The sequence below is a fragment of the Triturus cristatus genome, chromosome 12, assembly GCF_964204655.1.
Source record: "Triturus cristatus chromosome 12, aTriCri1.1, whole genome shotgun sequence".
Classification (NCBI taxonomy): Eukaryota; Metazoa; Chordata; class Amphibia; order Caudata; family Salamandridae; genus Triturus; species Triturus cristatus.
The window spans coordinates 219,153,991-219,179,981 of NC_140595.1; the positions used below are offsets into that span (position 1 = coordinate 219,153,991).

The window sequence follows — 25,991 nt, forward strand, 5'->3', positions numbered from 1 at the left end:
TGATAAACAGCCTCACCTGTGGCAAGGCTTAAAAAAATTGAATAAACTCTTAAATGTTCCTCTCCACGGAAATCTTTAGTAAAAGGCGAAAGATTTTTTCGTTTTGAAGAGAAACCAGAGTAAGTGACAATATAGCTCTCTAGGGTAAGTGGCGGCACATCAAAGACCCTGTCATTGCGAGGGTGAGGACCTGAAAGGTATTTTCAGGCTCTAAGAAAGAGGGCGAGAACCAGGCCGGTGGGCAAAACAGGCCAACATTTCAAAGTCTCTGCTCAAGGTACAAAAAGGTGGACTGTTCACATGTGTATGTCTGGGAATATGCAAATTTCTTTTGTACTCACCTCAGCTCATTAGGAGTTGTCGGGGCTGCTGGGGAAGGGGAACAGGAAATGTGAATCAGGCTTTTAGTTAAGTGGCACTGTAGGCCTTTTGTCCCCTAGCCATTTTACGCTTTCAACACGCTCTACACATAGCCATGCACCGTATGTGCCTTTTTCACACGTACTTTCATTAAACCTGAATATAGAAGGATATATCTGTCTAGGCTGGAGACACGTGAAACACGTCTGACGTGCCCCTTCAAGTCTACCTGAGAGGAAGCTGACTCAGGATTGGCGACCTCTCAGGGCACCTCGAACGGGCACAAATAACGGGCAAGCCCTATGAAAAGCACAGCATGAGTCTTGGTCCCACCTTTAAAAAGGAGGGTGACCTCTGGGATCTGGCAGCAGGATCTTTGGGAGATAAGAAAATATACTGCCTGCGATCGTGAAGTTTCAAGTCAGTCAAGAAAAGCAATCTCATGCACAGCACAAGCTCTTTCCCATGAGGCACCTCTCCTGCACTCTGTTTATGCAAATGAGCAAGCAGAGAGCTCAGGAATAAAACACCAAACTCATGTCCCCCAAAAAAGCAGCAGACAATTGCTGGATATTCCCCAACTTCTAATGCTTTTCTTTTAAACAAATGATAAACAGCCTCACCTGTGGCAAGGCTTAAAAAAATTGAATAAACTCTTAAATGTTCCTCTCCACGGAAATCTTTAGTAAAAGGCGAAAGATTTTTTCGTTTTGAAGAGAAACCAGAGTAAGTGACAATATAGCTCTCTAGGGTAAGTGGCGGCACATCAAAGACCCTGTCATTGCGAGGGTGAGGACCTGAAAGGTATTTTCAGGCTCTAAGAAAGAGGGCGAGAACCAGGCCGGTGGGCAAAACAGGCCAACATTTCAAAGTCTCTGCTCAAGGTACAAAAAGGTGGACTGTTCACATGTGTATGTCTGGGAATATGCAAATTTCTTTTGTACTCACCTCAGCTCATTAGGAGTTGTCGGGGCTGCTGGGGAAGGGGAACAGGAAATGTGAATCAGGCTTTTAGTTAAGTGGCACTGTAGGCCTTTTGTCCCCTAGCCATTTTACGCTTTCAACACGCTCTACACATAGACATGCACCGTATGTGCCTTTTTCACACGTACTTTCATTAAACCTGAATATAGAAGGATATATCTGTCTAGGCTGGAGACACGTGAAACAAGTCTGACGTGCCCCTTCAAGTCTACCTGAGAGGAAGCTGACTCAGGATTGGCGACCTCTCAGGGCACCTCGAACGGGCACAAATAACGGGCAAGCCCTATGAAAAGCACAGCATGAGTCTTGGTCCCACCTTTAAAAAGGAGGGTGACCTCTGGGATCTGGCAGCAGGATCTTTGGGAGATAAGAAAATATACTGCCTGCGATCGTGAAGTTTCAAGTCAGTCAAGAAAAGCAATCTCATGCACTGCACAAGCTCTTTCCCATGAGGCACCTCTCCTGCACTCTGTTTATGCAAATGAGCAAGCAGAGAGCTCAGGAATAAAACACCAAACTCATGTCCCCCAAAAAAGCAGCAGACAATTGCTGGATATTCCCCAACTTCTAATGCTTTTCTTTTAAACAAATGATAAACAGCCTCACCTGTGGCAAGGCTTAAAAAAATTGAATAAACTCTTAAATGTTCCTCTCCACGGAAATCTTTAGTAAAAGGCGAAAGATTTTTTCGTTTTGAAGAGAAACCAGAGTAAGTGACAATATAGCTCTCTAGGGTAAGTGGCGGCACATCAAAGACCCTGTCATTGCGAGGGTGAGGACCTGAAAGGTATTTTCAGGCTCTAAGAAAGAGGGCGAGAACCAGGCCGGTGGGCAAAACAGGCCAACATTTCAAAGTCTCTGCTCAAGGTACAAAAAGGTGGACTGTTCACATGTGTATGTCTGGGAATATGCAAATTTCTTTTGTACTCACCTCAGCTCATTAGGAGTTGTCGGGGCTGCTGGGGAAGGGGAACAGGAAATGTGAATCAGGCTTTTAGTTAAGTGGCACTGTAGGCCTTTTGTCCCCTAGCCATTTTACGCTTTCAACACGCTCTACACATAGCCATGCACCGTATGTGCCTTTTTCACACGTACTTTCATTAAACCTGAATATAGAAGGATATATCTGTCTAGGCTGGAGACACGTGAAACAAGTCTGACGTGCCCCTTCAAGTCTACCTGAGAGGAAGCTGACTCAGGATTGGCGACCTCTCAGGGCACCTCGAACGGGCACAAATAACGGGCAAGCCCTATGAAAAGCACAGCATGAGTCTTGGTCCCACCTTTAAAAAGGAGGGTGACCTCTGGGATCTGGCAGCAGGATCTTTGGGAGATAAGAAAATATACTGCCTGCGATCGTGAAGTTTCAAGTCAGTCAAGAAAAGCAATCTCATGCACTGCACAAGCTCTTTCCCATGAGGCACCTCTCCTGCACTCTGTTTATGCAAATGAGCAAGCAGAGAGCTCAGGAATAAAACACCAAACTCATGTCCCCCAAAAAAGCAGCAGGCAATTGCTGGATATTCCCCAACTTCTAATGCTTTTCTTTTAAACAAATGATAAACAGCCTCACCTGTGGCAAGGCTTAAAAAAATTGAATAAACTCTTAAATGTTCCTCTCCACGGAAATCTTTAGTAAAAGGCGAAAGATTTTTTCGTTTTGAAGAGAAACCAGAGTAAGTGACAATATAGCTCTCTAGGGTAAGTGGCGGCACATCAAAGACCCTGTCATTGCGAGGGTGAGGACCTGAAAGGTATTTTCAGGCTCTAAGAAAGAGGGCGAGAACCAGGCCGGTGGGCAAAACAGGCCAACATTTCAAAGTCTCTGCTCAAGGTACAAAAAGGTGGACTGTTCACATGTGTATGTCTGGGAATATGCAAATTTCTTTTGTACTCACCTCAGCTCATTAGGAGTTGTCGGGGCTGCTGGGGAAGGGGAACAGCAAATGTGAATCAGGCTTTTAGTTAAGTGGCACTGTAGGCCTTTTGTCCCCTAGCCATTTTACGCTTTCAACACGCTCTACACATAGCCATGCACCGTATGTGCCTTTTTCACACGTACTTTCATTAAACCTGAATATAGAAGGATATATCTGTCTAGGCTGGAGACACGTGAAACAAGTCTGACGTGCCCCTTCAAGTCTACCTGAGAGGAAGCTGACTCAGGATTGGGGACCTCTCAGGGCACCTCGAACGGGCACAAATAACGGGCAAGCCCTATGAAAAGCACAGCATGAGTCTTGGTCCCACCTTTAAAAAGGAGGGTGACCTCTGGGATCTGGCAGCAGGATCTTTGGGAGATAAGAAAATATACTGCCTGCGATCGTGAAGTTTCAAGTCAGTCAAGAAAAGCAATCTCATGCACTGCACAAGCTCTTTCCCATGAGGCACCTCTCCTGCACTCTGTTTATGCAAATGAGCAAGCAGAGAGCTCAGGAATAAAACACCAAACTCAAGTCCCCCAAAAAAGCAGCAGGCAATTGCTGGATATTCCCCAACTTCTAATGCTTTTCTTTTAAACAAATGATAAACAGCCTCACCTGTGGCAAGGCTTAAAAAAATTGAATAAACTCTTAAATGTTCCTCTCCACGGAAATCTTTAGTAAAAGGCGAAAGATTTTTTCGTTTTGAAGAGAAACCAGAGTAAGTGACAATATAGCTCTCTAGGGTAAGTGGCGGCACATCAAAGACCCTGTCATTGCGAGGGTGAGGACCTGAAAGGTATTTTCAGGCTCTAAGAAAGAGGGCGAGAACCAGGCCGGTGGGCAAAACAGGCCAACATTTCAAAGTCTCTGCTCAAGGTACAAAAAGGTGGACTGTTCACATGTGTATGTCTGGGAATATGCAAATTTCTTTTGTACTCACCTCAGCTCATTAGGAGTTGTCGGGGCTGCTGGGGAAGGGGAACAGGAAATGTGAATCAGGCTTTTAGTTAAGTGGCACTGTAGGCCTTTTGTCCCCTAGCCATTTTACGCTTTCAACACGCTCTACACATAGCCATGCACCGTATGTGCCTTTTTCACACGTACTTTCATTAAACCTGAATATAGAAGGATATATCTGTCTAGGCTGGAGACACGTGAAACAAGTCTGACGTGCCCCTTCAAGTCTACCTGAGAGGAAGCTGACTCAGGATTGGCGACCTCTCAGGGCACCTCGAACGGGCACAAATAACGGGCAAGCCCTATGAAAAGCACAGCATGAGTCTTGGTCCCACCTTTAAAAAGGAGGGTGACCTCTGGGATCTGGCAGCAGGATCTTTGGGAGATAAGAAAATATACTGCCTGCGATCGTGAAGTTTCAAGTCAGTCAAGAAAAGCAATCTCATGCACTGCACAAGCTCTTTCCCATGAGGCACCTCTCCTGCACTCTGTTTATGCAAATGAGCAAGCAGAGAGCTCAGGAATAAAACACCAAACTCATGTCCCCCAAAAAAGCAGCAGACAATTGCTGGATATTCCCCAACTTCTAATGCTTTTCTTTTAAACAAATGATAAACAGCCTCACCTGTGGCAAGGCTTAAAAAAATTGAATAAACTCTTAAATGTTCCTCTCCACGGAAATCTTTAGTAAAAGGCGAAAGATTTTTTCGTTTTGAAGAGAAACCAGAGTAAGTGACAATATAGCTCTCTAGGGTAAGTGGCGGCACATCAAAGACCCTGTCATTGCGAGGGTGAGGACCTGAAAGGTATTTTCAGGCTCTAAGAAAGAGGGCGAGAACCAGGCCGGTGGGCAAAACAGGCCAACATTTCAAAGTCTCTGCTCAAGGTACAAAAAGGTGGACTGTTCACATGTGTATGTCTGGGAATATGCAAATTTCTTTTGTACTCACCTCAGCTCATTAGGAGTTGTCGGGGCTGCTGGGGAAGGGGAACAGGAAATGTGAATCAGGCTTTTAGTTAAGTGGCACTGTAGGCCTTTTGTCCCCTAGCCATTTTACGCTTTCAACACGCTCTACACATAGCCATGCACCGTATGTGCCTTTTTCACACGTACTTTCATTAAACCTGAATATAGAAGGATATATCTGTCTAGGCTGGAGACACGTGAAACAAGTCTGACGTGCCCCTTCAAGTCTACCTGAGAGGAAGCTGACTCAGGATTGGCGACCTCTCAGGGCACCTCTAACGGGCACAAATAACGGGCAAGCCCTATGAAAAGCACAGCATGAGTCTTGGTCCCACCTTTAAAAAGGAGGGTGACCTCTGGGATCTGGCAGCAGGATCTTTGGGAGATAAGAAAATATACTGCCTGCGATCGTGAAGTTTCAAGTCAGTCAAGAAAAGCAATCTCATGCACTGCACAAGCTCTTTCCCATGAGGCACCTCTCCTGCACTCTGTTTATGCAAATGAGCAAGCAGAGACCTCAGGAATAAAACACCAAACTCATGTCCCCCAAAAAAGCAGTAGACAATTGCTGGATATTCCCCAACTTCTAATGCTTTTCTTTTAAACAAATGATAAACAGCCTCACCTGTGGCAAGGCTTAAAAAAATTGAATAAACTCTTAAATGTTCCTCTCCACGGAAATCTTTAGTAAAAGGCGAAAGATTTTTTCGTTTTGAAGAGAAACCAGAGTAAGTGACAATATAGCTCTCTAGGGTAAGTGGCGGCACATCAAAGACCCTGTCATTGCGAGGGTGAGGACCTGAAAGGTATTTTCAGGCTCTAAGAAAGAGGGCGAGAACCAGGCCGGTGGGCAAAACAGGCCAACATTTCAAAGTCTCTGCTCAAGGTACAAAAAGGTGGACTGTTCACATGTGTATGTCTGGGAATATGCAAATTTCTTTTGTACTCACCTCAGCTCATTAGGAGTTGTCGGGGCTGCTGGGGAAGGGGAACAGCAAATGTGAATCAGGCTTTTAGTTAAGTGGCACTGTAGGCCTTTTGTCCCCTAGCCATTTTACGCTTTCAACACGCTCTACACATAGCCATGCACCGTATGTGCCTTTTTCACACGTACTTTCATTAAACCTGAATATAGAAGGATATATCTGTCTAGGCTGGAGACACGTGAAACAAGTCTGACGTGCCCCTTCAAGTCTACCTGAGAGGAAGCTGACTCAGGATTGGCGACCTCTCAGGGCACCTCTAACGGGCACAAATAACGGGCACAAATAACGGGCAAGCCCTATGAAAAGCACAGCATGAGTCTTGGTCCCACCTTTAAAAAGGAGGGTGACCTCTGGGATCTGGCAGCAGGATCTTTGGGAGATAAGAAAATATACTGCCTGCGATCGTGAAGTTTCAAGTCAGTCAAGAAAAGCAATCTCATGCACTGCACAAGCTCTTTCCCATGAGGCACCTCTCCTGCACTCTGTTTATGCAAATGAGCAAGCAGAGACCTCAGGAATAAAACACCAAACTCATGTCCCCCAAAAAAGCAGTAGACAATTGCTGGATATTCCCCAACTTCTAATGCTTTTCTTTTAAACAAATGATAAACAGCCTCACCTGTGGCAAGGCTTAAAAAAATTGAATAAACTCTTAAATGTTCCTCTCCACGGAAATCTTTAGTAAAAGGCGAAAGATTTTTTCGTTTTGAAGAGAAACCAGAGTAAGTGACAATATAGCTCTCTAGGGTAAGTGGCGGCACATCAAAGACCCTGTCATTGCGAGGGTGAGGACCTGAAAGGTATTTTCAGGCTCTAAGAAAGAGGGCGAGAACCAGGCCGGTGGGCAAAACAGGCCAACATTTCAAAGTCTCTGCTCAAGGTACAAAAAGGTGGACTGTTCACATGTGTATGTCTGGGAATATGCAAATTTCTTTTGTACTCACCTCAGCTCATTAGGAGTTGTCGGGGCTGCTGGGGAAGGGGAACAGCAAATGTGAATCAGGCTTTTAGTTAAGTGGCACTGTAGGCCTTTTGTCCCCTAGCCATTTTACGCTTTCAACACGCTCTACACATAGCCATGCACCGTATGTGCCTTTTTCACACGTACTTTCATTAAACCTGAATATAGAAGGATATATCTGTCTAGGCTGGAGACACGTGAAACAAGTCTGACGTGCCCCTTCAAGTCTACCTGAGAGGAAGCTGACTCAGGATTGGCGACCTCTCAGGGCACCTCGAACGGGCACAAATAACGGGCAAGCCCTATGAAAAGCACAGCATGAGTCTTGGTCCCACCTTTAAAAAGGAGGGTGACCTCTGGGATCTGGCAGCAGGATCTTTGGGAGGTAAGAAAATATACTGCCTGCGATCGTGAAGTTTCAAGTCAGTCAAGAAAAGCAATCTCATGCACTGCACAAGCTCTTTCCCATGAGGCACCTCTCCTGCACTCTGTTTATGCAAATGAGCAAGCAGAGCGCTCAGGAATAAAACACCAAACTCATGTCCCCCAAAAAAGCAGCAGACAATTGCTGGATATTCCCCAACTTCTAATGCTTTTCTTTTAAACAAATGATAAACAGCCTCACCTGTGGCAAGGCTTAAAAAAATTGAATAAACTCTTAAATGTTCCTCTCCACGGAAATCTTTAGTAAAAGGCGAAAGATTTTTTCGTTTTGAAGAGAAACCAGAGTAAGTGACAATATAGCTCTCTAGGGTAAGTGGCGGCACATCAAAGACCCTGTCATTGCGAGGGTGAGGACCTGAAAGGTATTTTCAGGCTCTACGAAAGAGGGCGAGAACCAGGCCGGTGGGCAAAACAGGCCAACATTTCAAAGTCTCTGCTCAAGGTACAAAAAGGTGGACTGTTCACATGTGTATGTCTGGGAATATGCAAATTTCTTTTGTACTCACCTCAGCTCATTAGGAGTTGTCGGGGCTGCTGGGGAAGGGGAACAGGAAATGTGAATCAGGCTTTTAGTTAAGTGGCTCTCTAGGCCTTTTGTCCCCTAGCCATTTTACGCTTTCAACACGCTCTACACATAGCCATGCACCGTATGTGCCTTTTTCACACGTACTTTCATTAAACCTGAATATAGAAGGATATATCTGTCTAGGCTGGAGACACGTGAAACAAGTCTGACGTGCCCCTTCAAGTCTACCTGAGAGGAAGCTGACTCAGGATTGGCGACCTCTCAGGGCACCTCGAACGGGCACAAATAACGGGCAAGCCCTATGAAAAGCACAGCATGAGTCTTGGTCCCACCTTTAAAAAGGAGGGTGACCTCTGGGATCTGGCAGCAGGATCTTTGGGAGATAAGAAAATATACTGCCTGCGATCGTGAAGTTTCAAGTCAGTCAAGAAAAGCAATCTCATGCACTGCACAAGCTCTTTCCCATGAGGCACCTCTCCTGCACTCTGTTTATGCAAATGAGCAAGCAGAGAGCTCAGGAATAAAACACCAAACTCATGTCCCCCAAAAAAGCAGCAGACAATTGCTGGATATTCCCCAACTTCTAATGCTTTTCTTTTAAACAAATGATAAACAGCCTCACCTGTGGCAAGGCTTAAAAAAATTGAATAAACTCTTAAATGTTCCTCTCCACGGAAATCTTTAGTAAAAGGCGAAAGATTTTTTCGTTTTGAAGAGAAACCAGAGTAAGTGACAATATAGCTCTCTAGGGTAAGTGGCGGCACATCAAAGACCCTGTCATTGCGAGGGTGAGGACCTGAAAGGTATTTTCAGGCTCTAAGAAAGAGGGCGAGAACCAGGCCGGTGGGCAAAACAGGCCAACATTTCAAAGTCTCTGCTCAAGGTACAAAAAGGTGGACTGTTCACATGTGTATGTCTGGGAATATGCAAATTTCTTTTGTACTCACCTCAGCTCATTAGGAGTTGTCGGGGCTGCTGGGGAAGGGGAACAGGAAATGTGAATCAGGCTTTTAGTTAAGTGGCACTGTAGGCCTTTTGTCCCCTAGCCATTTTACGCTTTCAACACGCTCTACACATAGCCATGCACCGTATGTGCCTTTTTCACACGTACTTTCATTAAACCTGAATATAGAAGGATATATCTGTCTAGGCTGGAGACACGTGAAACAAGTCTGACGTGCCCCTTCAAGTCTACCTGAGAGGAAGCTGACTCAGGATTGGCGACCTCTCAGGGCACCTCGAACGGGCACAAATAACGGGCAAGCCCTATGAAAAGCACAGCATGAGTCTTGGTCCCACCTTTAAAAAGGAGGGTGACCTCTGGGATCTGGCAGCAGGATCTTTGGGAGATAAGAAAATATACTGCCTGCGATCGTGAAGTTTCAAGTCAGTCAAGAAAAGCAATCTCATGCACTGCACAAGCTCTTTCCCATGAGGCACCTCTCCTGCACTCTGTTTATGCAAATGAGCAAGCAGAGAGCTCAGGAATAAAACACCAAACTCAAGTCCCCCAAAAAAGCAGCAGGCAATTGCTGGATATTCCCCAACTTCTAATGCTTTTCTTTTAAACAAATGATAAACAGCCTCACCTGTGGCAAGGCTTAAAAAAATTGAATAAACTCTTAAATGTTCCTCTCCACGGAAATCTTTAGTAAAAGGCGAAAGATTTTTTCGTTTTGAAGAAAAACCAGAGTAAGTGACAATATAGCTCTCTAGGGTAAGTGGCGGCACATCAAAGACCCTGTCATTGCGAGGGTGAGGACCTGAAAGGTATTTTCAGGCTCTAAGAAAGAGGGCGAGAACCAGGCCGGTGGGCAAAACAGGCCAACATTTCAAAGTCTCTGCTCAAGGTACAAAAAGGTGGACTGTTCACATGTGTATGTCTGGGAATATGCAAATTTCTTTTGTACTCACCTCAGCTCATTAGGAGTTGTCGGGGCTGCTGGGGAAGGGGAACAGGAAATGTGAATCAGGCTTTTAGTTAAGTGGCACTGTAGGCCTTTTGTCCCCTAGCCATTTTACGCTTTCAACACGCTCTACACATAGCCATGCACCGTATGTGCCTTTTTCACACGTACTTTCATTAAACCTGAATATAGAAGGATATATCTGTCTAGGCTGGAGACACGTGAAACAAGTCTGACGTGCCCCTTCAAGTCTACCTGAGAGGAAGCTGACTCAGGATTGGCGACCTCTCAGGGCACCTCGAACGGGCACAAATAACGGGCAAGCCCTATGAAAAGCACAGCATGAGTCTTGGTCCCACCTTTAAAAAGGAGGGTGACCTCTGGGATCTGGCAGCAGGATCTTTGGGAGATAAGAAAATATACTGCCTGCGATCGTGAAGTTTCAAGTCAGTCAAGAAAAGCAATCTCATGCACTGCACAAGCTCTTTCCCATGAGGCACCTCTCCTGCACTCTGTTTATGCAAATGAGCAAGCAGAGAGCTCAGGAATAAAACACCAAACTCATGTCCCCCAAAAAAGCAGCAGACAATTGCTGGATATTCCCCAACTTCTAATGCTTTTCTTTTAAACAAATGATAAACAGCCTCACCTGTGGCAAGGCTTAAAAAAATTGAATAAACTCTTAAATGTTCCTCTCCACGGAAATCTTTAGTAAAAGGCGAAAGATTTTTTCGTTTTGAAGAGAAACCAGAGTAAGTGACAATATAGCTCTCTAGGGTAAGTGGCGGCACATCAAAGACCCTGTCATTGCGAGGGTGAGGACCTGAAAGGTATTTTCAGGCTCTAAGAAAGAGGGCGAGAACCAGGCCGGTGGGCAAAACAGGCCAACATTTCAAAGTCTCTGCTCAAGGTACAAAAAGGTGGACTGTTCACATGTGTATGTCTGGGAATATGCAAATTTCTTTTGTACTCACCTCAGCTCATTAGGAGTTGTCGGGGCTGCTGGGGAAGGGGAACAGGAAATGTGAATCAGGCTTTTAGTTAAGTGGCACTGTAGGCCTTTTGTCCCCTAGCCATTTTACGCTTTCAACACGCTCTACACATAGCCATGCACCGTATGTGCCTTTTTCACACGTACTTTCATTAAACCTGAATATAGAAGGATATATCTGTCTAGGCTGGAGACACGTGAAACAAGTCTGACGTGCCCCTTCAAGTCTACCTGAGAGGAAGCTGACTCAGGATTGGCGACCTCTCAGGGCACCTCTAACGGGCACAAATAACGGGCACAAATAACGGGCAAGCCCTATGAAAAGCACAGCATGAGTCTTGGTCCCACCTTTAAAAAGGAGGGTGACCTCTGGGATCTGGCAGCAGGATCTTTGGGAGATAAGAAAATATACTGCCTGCGATCGTGAAGTTTCAAGTCAGTCAAGAAAAGCAATCTCATGCACTGCACAAGCTCTTTCCCATGAGGCACCTCTCCTGCACTCTGTTTATGCAAATGAGCAAGCAGAGACCTCAGGAATAAAACACCAAACTCATGTCCCCCAAAAAAGCAGCAGACAATTGCTGGATATTCCCCAACTTCTAATGCTTTTCTTTTAAACAAATGATAAACAGCCTCACCTGTGGCAAGGCTTAAAAAAATTGAATAAACTCTTAAATGTTCCTCTCCACGGAAATCTTTAGTAAAAGGCGAAAGATTTTTTCGTTTTGAAGAGAAACCAGAGTAAGTGACAATATAGCTCTCTAGGGTAAGTGGCGGCACATCAAAGACCCTGTCATTGCGAGGGTGAGGACCTGAAAGGTATTTTCAGGCTCTACGAAAGAGGGCGAGAACCAGGCCGGTGGGCAAAACAGGCCAACATTTCAAAGTCTCTGCTCAAGGTACAAAAAGGTGGACTGTTCACATGTGTATGTCTGGGAATATGCAAATTTCTTTTGTACTCACCTCAGCTCATTAGGAGTTGTCGGGGCTGCTGGGGAAGGGGAACAGGAAATGTGAATCAGGCTTTTAGTTAAGTGGCTCTCTAGGCCTTTTGTCCCCTAGCCATTTTACGCTTTCAACACGCTCTACACATAGCCATGCACCGTATGTGCCTTTTTCACACGTACTTTCATTAAACCTGAATATAGAAGGATATATCTGTCTAGGCTGGAGACACGTGAAACAAGTCTGACGTGCCCCTTCAAGTCTACCTGAGAGGAAGCTGACTCAGGATTGGCGACCTCTCAGGGCACCTCGAACGGGCACAAATAACGGGCAAGCCCTATGAAAAGCACAGCATGAGTCTTGGTCCCACCTTTAAAAAGGAGGGTGACCTCTGGGATCTGGCAGCAGGATCTTTGGGAGATAAGAAAATATACTGCCTGCGATCGTGAAGTTTCAAGTCAGTCAAGAAAAGCAATCTCATGCACTGCACAAGCTCTTTCCCATGAGGCACCTCTCCTGCACTCTGTTTATGCAAATGAGCAAGCAGAGAGCTCAGGAATAAAACACCAAACTCATGTCCCCCAAAAAAGCAGCAGACAATTGCTGGATATTCCCCAACTTCTAATGCTTTTCTTTTAAACAAATGATAAACAGCCTCACCTGTGGCAAGGCTTAAAAAAATTGAATAAACTCTTAAATGTTCCTCTCCACGGAAATCTTTAGTAAAAGGCGAAAGATTTTTTCGTTTTGAAGAGAAACCAGAGTAAGTGACAATATAGCTCTCTAGGGTAAGTGGCGGCACATCAAAGACCCTGTCATTGCGAGGGTGAGGACCTGAAAGGTATTTTCAGGCTCTAAGAAAGAGGGCGAGAACCAGGCCGGTGGGCAAAACAGGCCAACATTTCAAAGTCTCTGCTCAAGGTACAAAAAGGTGGACTGTTCACATGTGTATGTCTGGGAATATGCAAATTTCTTTTGTACTCACCTCAGCTCATTAGGAGTTGTCGGGGCTGCTGGGGAAGGGGAACAGGAAATGTGAATCAGGCTTTTAGTTAAGTGGCACTGTAGGCCTTTTGTCCCCTAGCCATTTTACGCTTTCAACACGCTCTACACATAGCCATGCACCGTATGTGCCTTTTTCACACGTACTTTCATTAAACCTGAATATAGAAGGATATATCTGTCTAGGCTGGAGACACGTGAAACACGTCTGACGTGCCCCTTCAAGTCTACCTGAGAGGAAGCTGACTCAGGATTGGCGACCTCTCAGGGCACCTCGAACGGGCACAAATAACGGGCAAGCCCTATGAAAAGCACAGCATGAGTCTTGGTCCCACCTTTAAAAAGGAGGGTGACCTCTGGGATCTGGCAGCAGGATCTTTGGGAGATAAGAAAATATACTGCCTGCGATCGTGAAGTTTCAAGTCAGTCAAGAAAAGCAATCTCATGCACAGCACAAGCTCTTTCCCATGAGGCACCTCTCCTGCACTCTGTTTATGCAAATGAGCAAGCAGAGAGCTCAGGAATAAAACACCAAACTCATGTCCCCCAAAAAAGCAGCAGACAATTGCTGGATATTCCCCAACTTCTAATGCTTTTCTTTTAAACAAATGATAAACAGCCTCACCTGTGGCAAGGCTTAAAAAAATTGAATAAACTCTTAAATGTTCCTCTCCACGGAAATCTTTAGTAAAAGGCGAAAGATTTTTTCGTTTTGAAGAGAAACCAGAGTAAGTGACAATATAGCTCTCTAGGGTAAGTGGCGGCACATCAAAGACCCTGTCATTGCGAGGGTGAGGACCTGAAAGGTATTTTCAGGCTCTAAGAAAGAGGGCGAGAACCAGGCCGGTGGGCAAAACAGGCCAACATTTCAAAGTCTCTGCTCAAGGTACAAAAAGGTGGACTGTTCACATGTGTATGTCTGGGAATATGCAAATTTCTTTTGTACTCACCTCAGCTCATTAGGAGTTGTCGGGGCTGCTGGGGAAGGGGAACAGGAAATGTGAATCAGGCTTTTAGTTAAGTGGCACTGTAGGCCTTTTGTCCCCTAGCCATTTTACGCTTTCAACACGCTCTACACATAGACATGCACCGTATGTGCCTTTTTCACACGTACTTTCATTAAACCTGAATATAGAAGGATATATCTGTCTAGGCTGGAGACACGTGAAACAAGTCTGACGTGCCCCTTCAAGTCTACCTGAGAGGAAGCTGACTCAGGATTGGCGACCTCTCAGGGCACCTCGAACGGGCACAAATAACGGGCAAGCCCTATGAAAAGCACAGCATGAGTCTTGGTCCCACCTTTAAAAAGGAGGGTGACCTCTGGGATCTGGCAGCAGGATCTTTGGGAGATAAGAAAATATACTGCCTGCGATCGTGAAGTTTCAAGTCAGTCAAGAAAAGCAATCTCATGCACTGCACAAGCTCTTTCCCATGAGGCACCTCTCCTGCACTCTGTTTATGCAAATGAGCAAGCAGAGAGCTCAGGAATAAAACACCAAACTCATGTCCCCCAAAAAAGCAGCAGACAATTGCTGGATATTCCCCAACTTCTAATGCTTTTCTTTTAAACAAATGATAAACAGCCTCACCTGTGGCAAGGCTTAAAAAAATTGAATAAACTCTTAAATGTTCCTCTCCACGGAAATCTTTAGTAAAAGGCGAAAGATTTTTTCGTTTTGAAGAGAAACCAGAGTAAGTGACAATATAGCTCTCTAGGGTAAGTGGCGGCACATCAAAGACCCTGTCATTGCGAGGGTGAGGACCTGAAAGGTATTTTCAGGCTCTAAGAAAGAGGGCGAGAACCAGGCCGGTGGGCAAAACAGGCCAACATTTCAAAGTCTCTGCTCAAGGTACAAAAAGGTGGACTGTTCACATGTGTATGTCTGGGAATATGCAAATTTCTTTTGTACTCACCTCAGCTCATTAGGAGTTGTCGGGGCTGCTGGGGAAGGGGAACAGGAAATGTGAATCAGGCTTTTAGTTAAGTGGCACTGTAGGCCTTTTGTCCCCTAGCCATTTTACGCTTTCAACACGCTCTACACATAGCCATGCACCGTATGTGCCTTTTTCACACGTACTTTCATTAAACCTGAATATAGAAGGATATATCTGTCTAGGCTGGAGACACGTGAAACAAGTCTGACGTGCCCCTTCAAGTCTACCTGAGAGGAAGCTGACTCAGGATTGGCGACCTCTCAGGGCACCTCGAACGGGCACAAATAACGGGCAAGCCCTATGAAAAGCACAGCATGAGTCTTGGTCCCACCTTTAAAAAGGAGGGTGACCTCTGGGATCTGGCAGCAGGATCTTTGGGAGATAAGAAAATATACTGCCTGCGATCGTGAAGTTTCAAGTCAGTCAAGAAAAGCAATCTCATGCACTGCACAAGCTCTTTCCCATGAGGCACCTCTCCTGCACTCTGTTTATGCAAATGAGCAAGCAGAGAGCTCAGGAATAAAACACCAAACTCATGTCCCCCAAAAAAGCAGCAGGCAATTGCTGGATATTCCCCAACTTCTAATGCTTTTCTTTTAAACAAATGATAAACAGCCTCACCTGTGGCAAGGCTTAAAAAAATTGAATAAACTCTTAAATGTTCCTCTCCACGGAAATCTTTAGTAAAAGGCGAAAGATTTTTTCGTTTTGAAGAGAAACCAGAGTAAGTGACAATATAGCTCTCTAGGGTAAGTGGCGGCACATCAAAGACCCTGTCATTGCGAGGGTGAGGACCTGAAAGGTATTTTCAGGCTCTAAGAAAGAGGGCGAGAACCAGGCCGGTGGGCAAAACAGGCCAACATTTCAAAGTCTCTGCTCAAGGTACAAAAAGGTGGACTGTTCACATGTGTATGTCTGGGAATATGCAAATTTCTTTTGTACTCACCTCAGCTCATTAGGAGTTGTCGGGGCTGCTGGGGAAGGGGAACAGCAAATGTGAATCAGGCTTTTAGTTAAGTGGCACTGTAGGCCTTTTGTCCCCTAGCCATTTTACGCTTTCAACACGCTCTACACATAGCCATGCACCGTATGTGCCTTTTTCACACGTACTTTCATTAAACCTGAATATAGAAGGATATATCTGTCTAGGCTGGAGACACGTGAAACAAGTCTGACGTGCCCCTTCAAGTCTACCTGAGAGGAAGCTGACTCAGGATTGGGGACCTCTCAGGGCACCTCGAACGGGCACAAATAACGGGCAAGCCCTATGAAAAGCACAGCATGAGTCTTGGTCCCACCTTTAAAAAGGAGGGTGACCTCTGGGATCTGGCAGCAGGATCTTTGGGAGATAAGAAAATATACTGCCTGCGATCGTGAAGTTTCAAGTCAGTCAAGAAAAGCAATCTCATGCACTGCACAAGCTCTTTCCCATGAGGCACCTCTCCTGCACTCTGTTTATGCAAATGAGCAAGCAGAGAGCTCAGGAATAAAACACCAAACTCAAGTCCCCCAAAAAAGCAGCAGGCAATTGCTGGATATTCCCCAACTTCTAATGCTTTTCTTTTAAACAAATGATAAACAGCCTCACCTGTGGCAAGGCTTAAAAAAATTGAATAAACTCTTAAATGTTCCTCTCCACGGAAATCTTTAGTAAAAGGCGAAAGATTTTTTCGTTTTGAAGAGAAACCAGAGTAAGTGACAATATAGCTCTCTAGGGTAAGTGGCGGCACATCAAAGACCCTGTCATTGCGAGGGTGAGGACCTGAAAGGTATTTTCAGGCTCTAAGAAAGAGGGCGAGAACCAGGCCGGTGGGCAAAACAGGCCAACATTTCAAAGTCTCTGCTCAAGGTACAAAAAGGTGGACTGTTCACATGTGTATGTCTGGGAATATGCAAATTTCTTTTGTACTCACCTCAGCTCATTAGGAGTTGTCGGGGCTGCTGGGGAAGGGGAACAGGAAATGTGAATCAGGCTTTTAGTTAAGTGGCACTGTAGGCCTTTTGTCCCCTAGCCATTTTACGCTTTCAACACGCTCTACACATAGCCATGCACCGTATGTGCCTTTTTCACACGTACTTTCATTAAACCTGAATATAGAAGGATATATCTGTCTAGGCTGGAGACACGTGAAACAAGTCTGACGTGCCCCTTCAAGTCTACCTGAGAGGAAGCTGACTCAGGATTGGCGACCTCTCAGGGCACCTCGAACGGGCACAAATAACGGGCAAGCCCTATGAAAAGCACAGCATGAGTCTTGGTCCCACCTTTAAAAAGGAGGGTGACCTCTGGGATCTGGCAGCAGGATCTTTGGGAGATAAGAAAATATACTGCCTGCGATCGTGAAGTTTCAAGTCAGTCAAGAAAAGCAATCTCATGCACTGCACAAGCTCTTTCCCATGAGGCACCTCTCCTGCACTCTGTTTATGCAAATGAGCAAGCAGAGAGCTCAGGAATAAAACACCAAACTCATGTCCCCCAAAAAAGCAGCAGACAATTGCTGGATATTCCCCAACTTCTAATGCTTTTCTTTTAAACAAATGATAAACAGCCTCACCTGTGGCAAGGCTTAAAAAAATTGAATAAACTCTTAAATGTTCCTCTCCACGGAAATCTTTAGTAAAAGGCGAAAGATTTTTTCGTTTTGAAGAGAAACCAGAGTAAGTGACAATATAGCTCTCTAGGGTAAGTGGCGGCACATCAAAGACCCTGTCATTGCGAGGGTGAGGACCTGAAAGGTATTTTCAGGCTCTAAGAAAGAGGGCGAGAACCAGGCCGGTGGGCAAAACAGGCCAACATTTCAAAGTCTCTGCTCAAGGTACAAAAAGGTGGACTGTTCACATGTGTATGTCTGGGAATATGCAAATTTCTTTTGTACTCACCTCAGCTCATTAGGAGTTGTCGGGGCTGCTGGGGAAGGGGAACAGGAAATGTGAATCAGGCTTTTAGTTAAGTGGCACTGTAGGCCTTTTGTCCCCTAGCCATTTTACGCTTTCAACACGCTCTACACATAGCCATGCACCGTATGTGCCTTTTTCACACGTACTTTCATTAAACCTGAATATAGAAGGATATATCTGTCTAGGCTGGAGACACGTGAAACAAGTCTGACGTGCCCCTTCAAGTCTACCTGAGAGGAAGCTGACTCAGGATTGGCGACCTCTCAGGGCACCTCTAACGGGCACAAATAACGGGCAAGCCCTATGAAAAGCACAGCATGAGTCTTGGTCCCACCTTTAAAAAGGAGGGTGACCTCTGGGATCTGGCAGCAGGATCTTTGGGAGATAAGAAAATATACTGCCTGCGATCGTGAAGTTTCAAGTCAGTCAAGAAAAGCAATCTCATGCACTGCACAAGCTCTTTCCCATGAGGCACCTCTCCTGCACTCTGTTTATGCAAATGAGCAAGCAGAGACCTCAGGAATAAAACACCAAACTCATGTCCCCCAAAAAAGCAGTAGACAATTGCTGGATATTCCCCAACTTCTAATGCTTTTCTTTTAAACAAATGATAAACAGCCTCACCTGTGGCAAGGCTTAAAAAAATTGAATAAACTCTTAAATGTTCCTCTCCACGGAAATCTTTAGTAAAAGGCGAAAGATTTTTTCGTTTTGAAGAGAAACCAGAGTAAGTGACAATATAGCTCTCTAGGGTAAGTGGCGGCACATCAAAGACCCTGTCATTGCGAGGGTGAGGACCTGAAAGGTATTTTCAGGCTCTAAGAAAGAGGGCGAGAACCAGGCCGGTGGGCAAAACAGGCCAACATTTCAAAGTCTCTGCTCAAGGTACAAAAAGGTGGACTGTTCACATGTGTATGTCTGGGAATATGCAAATTTCTTTTGTACTCACCTCAGCTCATTAGGAGTTGTCGGGGCTGCTGGGGAAGGGGAACAGCAAATGTGAATCAGGCTTTTAGTTAAGTGGCACTGTAGGCCTTTTGTCCCCTAGCCATTTTACGCTTTCAACACGCTCTACACATAGCCATGCACCGTATGTGCCTTTTTCACACGTACTTTCATTAAACCTGAATATAGAAGGATATATCTGTCTAGGCTGGAGACACGTGAAACAAGTCTGACGTGCCCCTTCAAGTCTACCTGAGAGGAAGCTGACTCAGGATTGGCGACCTCTCAGGGCACCTCGAACGGGCACAAATAACGGGCAAGCCCTATGAAAAGCACAGCATGAGTCTTGGTCCCACCTTTAAAAAGGAGGGTGACCTCTGGGATCTGGCAGCAGGATCTTTGGGAGGTAAGAAAATATACTGCCTGCGATCGTGAAGTTTCAAGTCAGTCAAGAAAAGCAATCTCATGCACTGCACAAGCTCTTTCCCATGAGGCACCTCTCCTGCACTCTGTTTATGCAAATGAGCAAGCAGAGCGCTCAGGAATAAAACACCAAACTCATGTCCCCCAAAAAAGCAGCAGACAATTGCTGGATATTCCCCAACTTCTAATGCTTTTCTTTTAAACAAATGATAAACAGCCTCACCTGTGGCAAGGCTTAAAAAAATTGAATAAACTCTTAAATGTTCCTCTCCACGGAAATCTTTAGTAAAAGGCGAAAGATTTTTTCGTTTTGAAGAGAAACCAGAGTAAGTGACAATATAGCTCTCTAGGGTAAGTGGCGGCACATCAAAGACCCTGTCATTGCGAGGGTGAGGACCTGAAAGGTATTTTCAGGCTCTACGAAAGAGGGCGAGAACCAGGCCGGTGGGCAAAACAGGCCAACATTTCAAAGTCTCTGCTCAAGGTACAAAAAGGTGGACTGTTCACATGTGTATGTCTGGGAATATGCAAATTTCTTTTGTACTCACCTCAGCTCATTAGGAGTTGTCGGGGCTGCTGGGGAAGGGGAACAGGAAATGTGAATCAGGCTTTTAGTTAAGTGGCTCTCTAGGCCTTTTGTCCCCTAGCCATTTTACGCTTTCAACACGCTCTACACATAGCCATGCACCGTATGTGCCTTTTTCACACGTACTTTCATTAAACCTGAATATAGAAGGATATATCTGTCTAGGCTGGAGACACGTGAAACAAGTCTGACGTGCCCCTTCAAGTCTACCTGAGAGGAAGCTGACTCAGGATTGGCGACCTCTCAGGGCACCTCGAACGGGCACAAATAACGGGCAAGCCCTATGAAAAGCACAGCATGAGTCTTGGTCCCACCTTTAAAAAGGAGGGTGACCTCTGGGATCTGGCAGCAGGATCTTTGGGAGATAAGAAAATATACTGCCTGCGATCGTGAAGTTTCAAGTCAGTCAAGAAAAGCAATCTCATGCACTGCACAAGCTCTTTCCCATGAGGCACCTCTCCTGCACTCTGTTTATGCAAATGAGCAAGCAGAGAGCTCAGGAATAAAACACCAAACTCATGTCCCCCAAAAAAGCAGCAGACAATTGCTGGATATTCCCCAACTTCTAATGCTTTTCTTTTAAACAAATGATAAACAGCCTCACCTGTGGCAAGGCTTAAAAAAATTGAATAAACTCTTAAATGTTCCTCTCCACGGAAATCTTTAGTAAAAGGCGAAAGATTTTTTCGTTTTGAAGAGAAACCAGAGTAAGTGACAATATAGCTCTCTAGGGTAAGTGGCGGCACATCAAAGACCCTGTCATTGCGAGGGTGAGGACCTGAAAGGTATTTTCAGGCTCTAAGAAAGAGGGCGAGAACCAGGCCGGTGGGCAAAACAGGCCAACATTTCAAAGTCTCTGCTCAAGGTACAAAAAGGTGGACTGTTCACATGTGTATGTCTGGGAATATGCAAATTTCTTTTGTACTCACCTCAGCTCATTAGGAGTTGTCGGGGCTGCTGGGGAAGGGGAACAGGAAATGTGAATCAGGCTTTTAGTTAAGTGGCACTGTAGGCCTTTTGTCCCCTAGCCATTTTACGCTTTCAACACGCTCTACACATAGCCATGCACCGTATGTGCCTTTTTCACACGTACTTTCATTAAACCTGAATATAGAAGGATATATCTGTCTAGGCTGGAGACACGTGAAACAAGTCTGACGTGCCCCTTCAAGTCTACCTGAGAGGAAGCTGACTCAGGATTGGCGACCTCTCAGGGCACCTCGAACGGGCACAAATAACGGGCAAGCCCTATGAAAAGCACAGCATGAGTCTTGGTCCCACCTTTAAAAAGGAGGGTGACCTCTGGGATCTGGCAGCAGGATCTTTGGGAGATAAGAAAATATACTGCCTGCGATCGTGAAGTTTCAAGTCAGTCAAGAAAAGCAATCTCATGCACTGCACAAGCTCTTTCCCATGAGGCACCTCTCCTGCACTCTGTTTATGCAAATGAGCAAGCAGAGAGCTCAGGAATAAAACACCAAACTCAAGTCCCCCAAAAAAGCAGCAGGCAATTGCTGGATATTCCCCAACTTCTAATGCTTTTCTTTTAAACAAATGATAAACAGCCTCACCTGTGGCAAGGCTTAAAAAAATTGAATAAACTCTTAAATGTTCCTCTCCACGGAAATCTTTAGTAAAAGGCGAAAGATTTTTTCGTTTTGAAGAGAAACCAGAGTAAGTGACAATATAGCTCTCTAGGGTAAGTGGCGGCACATCAAAGACCCTGTCATTGCGAGGGTGAGGACCTGAAAGGTATTTTCAGGCTCTAAGAAAGAGGGCGAGAACCAGGCCGGTGGGCAAAACAGGCCAACATTTCAAAGTCTCTGCTCAAGGTACAAAAAGGTGGACTGTTCACATGTGTATGTCTGGGAATATGCAAATTTCTTTTGTACTCACCTCAGCTCATTAGGAGTTGTCGGGGCTGCTGGGGAAGGGGAACAGGAAATGTGAATCAGGCTTTTAGTTAAGTGGCACTGTAGGCCTTTTGTCCCCTAGCCATTTTACGCTTTCAACACGCTCTACACATAGCCATGCACCGTATGTGCCTTTTTCACACGTACTTTCATTAAACCTGAATATAGAAGGATATATCTGTCTAGGCTGGAGACACGTGAAACAAGTCTGACGTGCCCCTTCAAGTCTACCTGAGAGGAAGCTGACTCAGGATTGGCGACCTCTCAGGGCACCTCGAACGGGCACAAATAACGGGCAAGCCCTATGAAAAGCACAGCATGAGTCTTGGTCCCACCTTTAAAAAGGAGGGTGACCTCTGGGATCTGGCAGCAAGATCTTTGGGAGATAAGAAAATATACTGCCTGCGATCGTGAAGTTTCAAGTCAGTCAAGAAAAGCAATCTCATGCACTGCACAAGCTCTTTCCCATGAGGCACCTCTCCTGCACTCTGTTTATGCAAATGAGCAAGCAGAGCGCTCAGGAATAAAACACCAAACTCATGTCCCCCAAAAAAGCAGCAGACAATTGCTGGATATTCCCCAACTTCTAATGCTTTTCTTTTAAACAAATGATAAACAGCCTCACCTGTGGCAAGGCTTAAAAAAATTGAATAAACTCTTAAATGTTCCTCTCCGCGGAAATCTTTAGTAAAAGGCGAAAGATTTTTTCGTTTTGAAGAGAAACCAGAGTAAGTGACAATATAGCTCTCTAGGGTAAGTGGCGGCACATCAAAGACCCTGTCATTGCGAGGGTGAGGACCTGAAAGGTATTTTCAGGCTCTAAGAAAGAGGGCGAGAACCAGGCCGGTGGGCAAAACAGGCCAACATTTCAAAGTCTCTGCTCAAGGTACAAAAAGGTGGACTGTTCACATGTGTATGTCTGGGAATATGCAAATTTCTTTTGTACTCACCTCAGCTCATTAGGAGTTGTCGGGGCTGCTGGGGAAGGGGAACAGCAAATGTGAATCAGGCTTTTAGTTAAGTGGCACTGTAGGCCTTTTGTCCCCTAGCCATTTTACGCTTTCAACACGCTCTACACATAGCCATGCACCGTATGTGCCTTTTTCACACGTACTTTCATTAAACCTGAATATAGAAGGATATATCTGTCTAGGCTGGAGACACGTGAAACAAGTCTGACGTGCCCCTTCAAGTCTACCTGAGAGGAAGCTGACTCAGGATTGGCGACCTCTCAGGGCACCTCGAACGGGCACAAATAACGGGCAAGCCCTATGAAAAGCACAGCATGAGTCTTGGTCCCACCTTTAAAAAGGAGGGTGACCTCTGGGATCTGGCAGCAGGATCTTTGGGAGATAAGAAAATATACTGCCTGCGATCGTGAAGTTTCAAGTCAGTCAAGAAAAGCAATCTCATGCACTGCACAAGCTCTTTCCCATGAGGCACCTCTCCTGCACTCTGTTTATGCAAATGAGCAAGCAGAGCGCTCAGGAATAAAACACCAAACTCATGTCCCCCAAAAAAGCAGCAGACAATTGCTGGATATTCCCCAACTTCTAATGCTTTTCTTTTAAACAAATGATAAACAGCCTCACCTGTGGCAAGGCTTAAAAAAATTGAATAAACTCTTAAATGTTCCTCTCCACGGAAATCTTTAGTAAAAGGCGAAAGATTTTTTCGTTTTGAAGAGAAACCAGAGTAAGTGACAATATAGCTCTCTAGGGTAAGTGGCGGCACATCAAAGACCCTGTCATTGCGAGGGTTAGGACCTGAAAGGTATTTTCAGGCTCTACGAAAGAGGGCGAGAACCAGGCCGGTGGGCAAAACAGGCCAACATTTCAAAGTCTCTGCTCAAGGTACAAAAAGGTGGACTGTTCACATGTGTATGTCTGGGAATATGCAAATTTCTTTTGTACTCACCTCAGCTCATTAGGAGTTGTCGGGGCTGCTGGGGAAGGGGAACAGGAAATGTGAATCAGGCTTTTAGTTAAGTGGCACTGTAGGCCTTTTGTCCCCTAGCCATTTTACGCTTTCAACACGCTCTACACATAGCCATGCACCGTATGTGCCTTTTTCACACGTACTTTCATTAAACCTGAATATAGAAGGATATATCTGTCTAGGCTGGAGACACGTGAAACAAGTCTGACGTGCCCCTTCAAGTCTACCTGAGAGGAAGCTGACTCAGGATTGGCGACCTCTCAGGGCACCTCGAACGGGCACAAATAACGGGCAAGCCCTATGAAAAGCACAGCATGAGTCTTGGTCCCACCTTTAAAAAGGAGGGTGACCTCTGGGATCTGGCAGCAGGATCTTTGGGAGATAAGAAAATATACTGCCTGCGATCGTGAAGTTTCAAGTCAGTCAAGAAAAGCAATCTCATGCACTGCACAAGCTCTTTCCCATGAGGCACCTCTCCTGCACTCTGTTTATGCAAATGAGCAAGCAGAGAGCTCAGGAATAAAACACCAAACTCATGTCCCCCAAAAAAGCAGCAGGCAATTGCTGGATATTCCCCAACTTCTAATGCTTTTCTTTTAAACAAATGATAAAACAGCCTCACCTGTGGCAAGGCTTAAAAAAATTGAATAAACTCTTAAATGTTCCTCTCCACGGAAATCTTTAGTAAAAGGCGAAATATTTTTTCGTTTTGAAGAGAAACCAGAGTAAGTGACAATATAGCTCTCTAGGGTAAGTGGCGGCACATCAAAGACCCTGTCATTGCGAGGGTGAGGACCTGAAAGGTATTTTCAGGCTCTAAGAAAGAGGGCGAGAACCAGGCCGGTGGGCAAAACAGGCCAACATTTCAAAGTCTCTGCTCAAGGTACAAAAAGGTGGACTGTTCCCATGTGTATGTCTGGGAATATGCAAATTTCTTTTGTACTCACCTCAGCTCATTAGGAGTTGTCGGGGCTGCTGGGGAAGGGGAACAGGAAATGTGAATCAGGCTTTTAGTTAAGTGGCACTGTAGGCCTTTTGTCCCCTAGCCATTTTACGCTTTCAACACGCTCTACACATAGCCATGCACCGTATGTGCCTTTTTCACACGTACTTTCATTAAACCTGAATATAGAAGGATATATCTGTCTAGGCTGGAGACACGTGAAACAAGTCTGACGTGCCCCTTCAAGTCTACCTGAGAGGAAGCTGACTCAGGATTGGCGACCTCTCAGGGCACCTCGAACGGGCACAAATAACGGGCAAGCCCTATGAAAAGCACAGCATGAGTCTTGGTCCCACCTTTAAAAAGGAGGGTGACCTCTGGGATCTGGCAGCAGGATCTTTGGGAGATAAGAAAATATACTGCCTGCGATCGTGAAGTTTCAAGTCAGTCAAGAAAAGCAATCTCATGCACTGCACAAGCTCTTTCCCATGAGGCACCTCTCCTGCACTCTGTTTATGCAAATGAGCAAGCAGAGAGCTCAGGAATAAAACACCAAACTCATGTCCCCCAAAAAAGCAGCAGACAATTGCTGGATATTCCCCAACTTCTAATGCTTTTCTTTTAAACAAATGATAAAGAGCCTCACCTGTGGCAAGGCTTAAAAAATTGAATAAACTCTTAAATGTTCCTCTCCACGGAAATCTTTAGTAAAAGGCGAAAGATTTTTTCGTTTTGAAGAGAAACCAGAGTAAGTGACAATATAGCTCTCTAGGGTAAGTGGCGGCACATCAAAGACCCTGTCATTGCGAGGGTGAGGACCTGAAAGGTATTTTCAGGCTCTAAGAAAGAGGGCGAGAACCAGGCCGGTGGGCAAAACAGGCCAACATTTCAAAGTCTCTGCTCAAGGTACAAAAAGGTGGACTGTTCCCATGTGTATGTCTGGGAATATGCAAATTTCTTTTGTACTCACCTCAGCTCATTAGGAGTTGTCGGGGCTGCTGGGGAAGGGGAACAGGAAATGTGAATCAGGCTTTTAGTTAAGTGGCACTGTAGGCCTTTTGTCCCCTAGCCATTTTACGCTTTCAACACGCTCTACACATAGCCATGCACCGTATGTGCCTTTTTCACACGTACTTTCATTAAACCTGAATATAGAAGGATATATCTGTCTAGGCTGGAGACACGTGAAACAAGTCTGACGTGCCCCTTCAAGTCTACCTGAGAGGAAGCTGACTCAGGATTGGCGACCTCTCAGGGCACCTCGAACGGGCACAAATAACGGGCAAGCCCTATGAAAAGCACAGCATGAGTCTTGGTCCCACCTTTAAAAAGGAGGGTGACCTCTGGGATCTGGCAGCAGGATCTTTGGGAGATAAGAAAATATACTGCCTGCGATCGTGAAGTTTCAAGTCAGTCAAGAAAAGCAATCTCATGCACTGCACAAGCTCTTTC

At 45.3% G+C, this 25,991-nt stretch overlaps 27 non-coding genes across 27 annotated transcripts; all 27 read right to left on the bottom strand.

Annotated features, from left to right (window-relative positions):
* Window positions 1-8: 8 nt before the first annotated feature.
* LOC146775707 (U5 spliceosomal RNA) lies at window positions 9-123 on the bottom strand. The gene has a single exon (XR_014973560.1). It is a non-coding gene; the product is annotated as a U5 spliceosomal RNA (small nuclear RNA).
* Window positions 124-975: 852 nt separating this feature from the next.
* LOC146775708 (U5 spliceosomal RNA) lies at window positions 976-1,090 on the bottom strand. Its single transcript, XR_014973561.1, has one exon. It is a non-coding gene; the product is annotated as a U5 spliceosomal RNA (small nuclear RNA).
* Window positions 1,091-1,942: 852 nt separating this feature from the next.
* On the bottom strand, window positions 1,943-2,057 carry LOC146775709 (U5 spliceosomal RNA). Its single transcript, XR_014973562.1, has one exon. It is a non-coding gene; the product is annotated as a U5 spliceosomal RNA (small nuclear RNA).
* Window positions 2,058-2,909: 852 nt separating this feature from the next.
* On the bottom strand, window positions 2,910-3,024 carry LOC146775710 (U5 spliceosomal RNA). The gene has a single exon (XR_014973563.1). It is a non-coding gene; the product is annotated as a U5 spliceosomal RNA (small nuclear RNA).
* Window positions 3,025-3,876: 852 nt separating this feature from the next.
* Window positions 3,877-3,991, bottom strand: LOC146775711 (U5 spliceosomal RNA). Its single transcript, XR_014973564.1, has one exon. It is a non-coding gene; the product is annotated as a U5 spliceosomal RNA (small nuclear RNA).
* Window positions 3,992-4,843: 852 nt separating this feature from the next.
* LOC146775712 (U5 spliceosomal RNA) lies at window positions 4,844-4,958 on the bottom strand. Its single transcript, XR_014973565.1, has one exon. It is a non-coding gene; the product is annotated as a U5 spliceosomal RNA (small nuclear RNA).
* Window positions 4,959-5,810: 852 nt separating this feature from the next.
* Window positions 5,811-5,925, bottom strand: LOC146775713 (U5 spliceosomal RNA). The gene has a single exon (XR_014973566.1). It is a non-coding gene; the product is annotated as a U5 spliceosomal RNA (small nuclear RNA).
* Window positions 5,926-6,790: 865 nt separating this feature from the next.
* On the bottom strand, window positions 6,791-6,905 carry LOC146775714 (U5 spliceosomal RNA). Its single transcript, XR_014973567.1, has one exon. It is a non-coding gene; the product is annotated as a U5 spliceosomal RNA (small nuclear RNA).
* Window positions 6,906-7,757: 852 nt separating this feature from the next.
* Window positions 7,758-7,872, bottom strand: LOC146775715 (U5 spliceosomal RNA). Its single transcript, XR_014973568.1, has one exon. It is a non-coding gene; the product is annotated as a U5 spliceosomal RNA (small nuclear RNA).
* An 852-nt stretch (window positions 7,873-8,724) lies between these two features.
* On the bottom strand, window positions 8,725-8,839 carry LOC146775716 (U5 spliceosomal RNA). Its single transcript, XR_014973569.1, has one exon. It is a non-coding gene; the product is annotated as a U5 spliceosomal RNA (small nuclear RNA).
* Window positions 8,840-9,691: 852 nt separating this feature from the next.
* Window positions 9,692-9,806, bottom strand: LOC146775717 (U5 spliceosomal RNA). The gene has a single exon (XR_014973810.1). It is a non-coding gene; the product is annotated as a U5 spliceosomal RNA (small nuclear RNA).
* Window positions 9,807-10,658: 852 nt separating this feature from the next.
* LOC146775718 (U5 spliceosomal RNA) lies at window positions 10,659-10,773 on the bottom strand. The gene has a single exon (XR_014973571.1). It is a non-coding gene; the product is annotated as a U5 spliceosomal RNA (small nuclear RNA).
* Window positions 10,774-11,638: 865 nt separating this feature from the next.
* Window positions 11,639-11,753, bottom strand: LOC146775719 (U5 spliceosomal RNA). Its single transcript, XR_014973572.1, has one exon. It is a non-coding gene; the product is annotated as a U5 spliceosomal RNA (small nuclear RNA).
* An 852-nt stretch (window positions 11,754-12,605) lies between these two features.
* Window positions 12,606-12,720, bottom strand: LOC146775720 (U5 spliceosomal RNA). The gene has a single exon (XR_014973573.1). It is a non-coding gene; the product is annotated as a U5 spliceosomal RNA (small nuclear RNA).
* An 852-nt stretch (window positions 12,721-13,572) lies between these two features.
* On the bottom strand, window positions 13,573-13,687 carry LOC146775721 (U5 spliceosomal RNA). The gene has a single exon (XR_014973574.1). It is a non-coding gene; the product is annotated as a U5 spliceosomal RNA (small nuclear RNA).
* An 852-nt stretch (window positions 13,688-14,539) lies between these two features.
* Window positions 14,540-14,654, bottom strand: LOC146775722 (U5 spliceosomal RNA). Its single transcript, XR_014973575.1, has one exon. It is a non-coding gene; the product is annotated as a U5 spliceosomal RNA (small nuclear RNA).
* Window positions 14,655-15,506: 852 nt separating this feature from the next.
* LOC146775723 (U5 spliceosomal RNA) lies at window positions 15,507-15,621 on the bottom strand. The gene has a single exon (XR_014973577.1). It is a non-coding gene; the product is annotated as a U5 spliceosomal RNA (small nuclear RNA).
* Window positions 15,622-16,473: 852 nt separating this feature from the next.
* LOC146775724 (U5 spliceosomal RNA) lies at window positions 16,474-16,588 on the bottom strand. Its single transcript, XR_014973578.1, has one exon. It is a non-coding gene; the product is annotated as a U5 spliceosomal RNA (small nuclear RNA).
* An 852-nt stretch (window positions 16,589-17,440) lies between these two features.
* LOC146775725 (U5 spliceosomal RNA) lies at window positions 17,441-17,555 on the bottom strand. Its single transcript, XR_014973579.1, has one exon. It is a non-coding gene; the product is annotated as a U5 spliceosomal RNA (small nuclear RNA).
* Window positions 17,556-18,407: 852 nt separating this feature from the next.
* LOC146775726 (U5 spliceosomal RNA) lies at window positions 18,408-18,522 on the bottom strand. Its single transcript, XR_014973580.1, has one exon. It is a non-coding gene; the product is annotated as a U5 spliceosomal RNA (small nuclear RNA).
* An 852-nt stretch (window positions 18,523-19,374) lies between these two features.
* Window positions 19,375-19,489, bottom strand: LOC146775727 (U5 spliceosomal RNA). The gene has a single exon (XR_014973581.1). It is a non-coding gene; the product is annotated as a U5 spliceosomal RNA (small nuclear RNA).
* An 852-nt stretch (window positions 19,490-20,341) lies between these two features.
* LOC146775728 (U5 spliceosomal RNA) lies at window positions 20,342-20,456 on the bottom strand. The gene has a single exon (XR_014973583.1). It is a non-coding gene; the product is annotated as a U5 spliceosomal RNA (small nuclear RNA).
* Window positions 20,457-21,308: 852 nt separating this feature from the next.
* Window positions 21,309-21,423, bottom strand: LOC146775729 (U5 spliceosomal RNA). The gene has a single exon (XR_014973584.1). It is a non-coding gene; the product is annotated as a U5 spliceosomal RNA (small nuclear RNA).
* Window positions 21,424-22,275: 852 nt separating this feature from the next.
* On the bottom strand, window positions 22,276-22,390 carry LOC146775730 (U5 spliceosomal RNA). The gene has a single exon (XR_014974449.1). It is a non-coding gene; the product is annotated as a U5 spliceosomal RNA (small nuclear RNA).
* Window positions 22,391-23,242: 852 nt separating this feature from the next.
* LOC146775731 (U5 spliceosomal RNA) lies at window positions 23,243-23,357 on the bottom strand. The gene has a single exon (XR_014973585.1). It is a non-coding gene; the product is annotated as a U5 spliceosomal RNA (small nuclear RNA).
* An 853-nt stretch (window positions 23,358-24,210) lies between these two features.
* On the bottom strand, window positions 24,211-24,325 carry LOC146775732 (U5 spliceosomal RNA). The gene has a single exon (XR_014974482.1). It is a non-coding gene; the product is annotated as a U5 spliceosomal RNA (small nuclear RNA).
* An 852-nt stretch (window positions 24,326-25,177) lies between these two features.
* On the bottom strand, window positions 25,178-25,291 carry LOC146775733 (U5 spliceosomal RNA). The gene has a single exon (XR_014973908.1). It is a non-coding gene; the product is annotated as a U5 spliceosomal RNA (small nuclear RNA).
* Window positions 25,292-25,991: the final 700 nt, after the last annotated feature.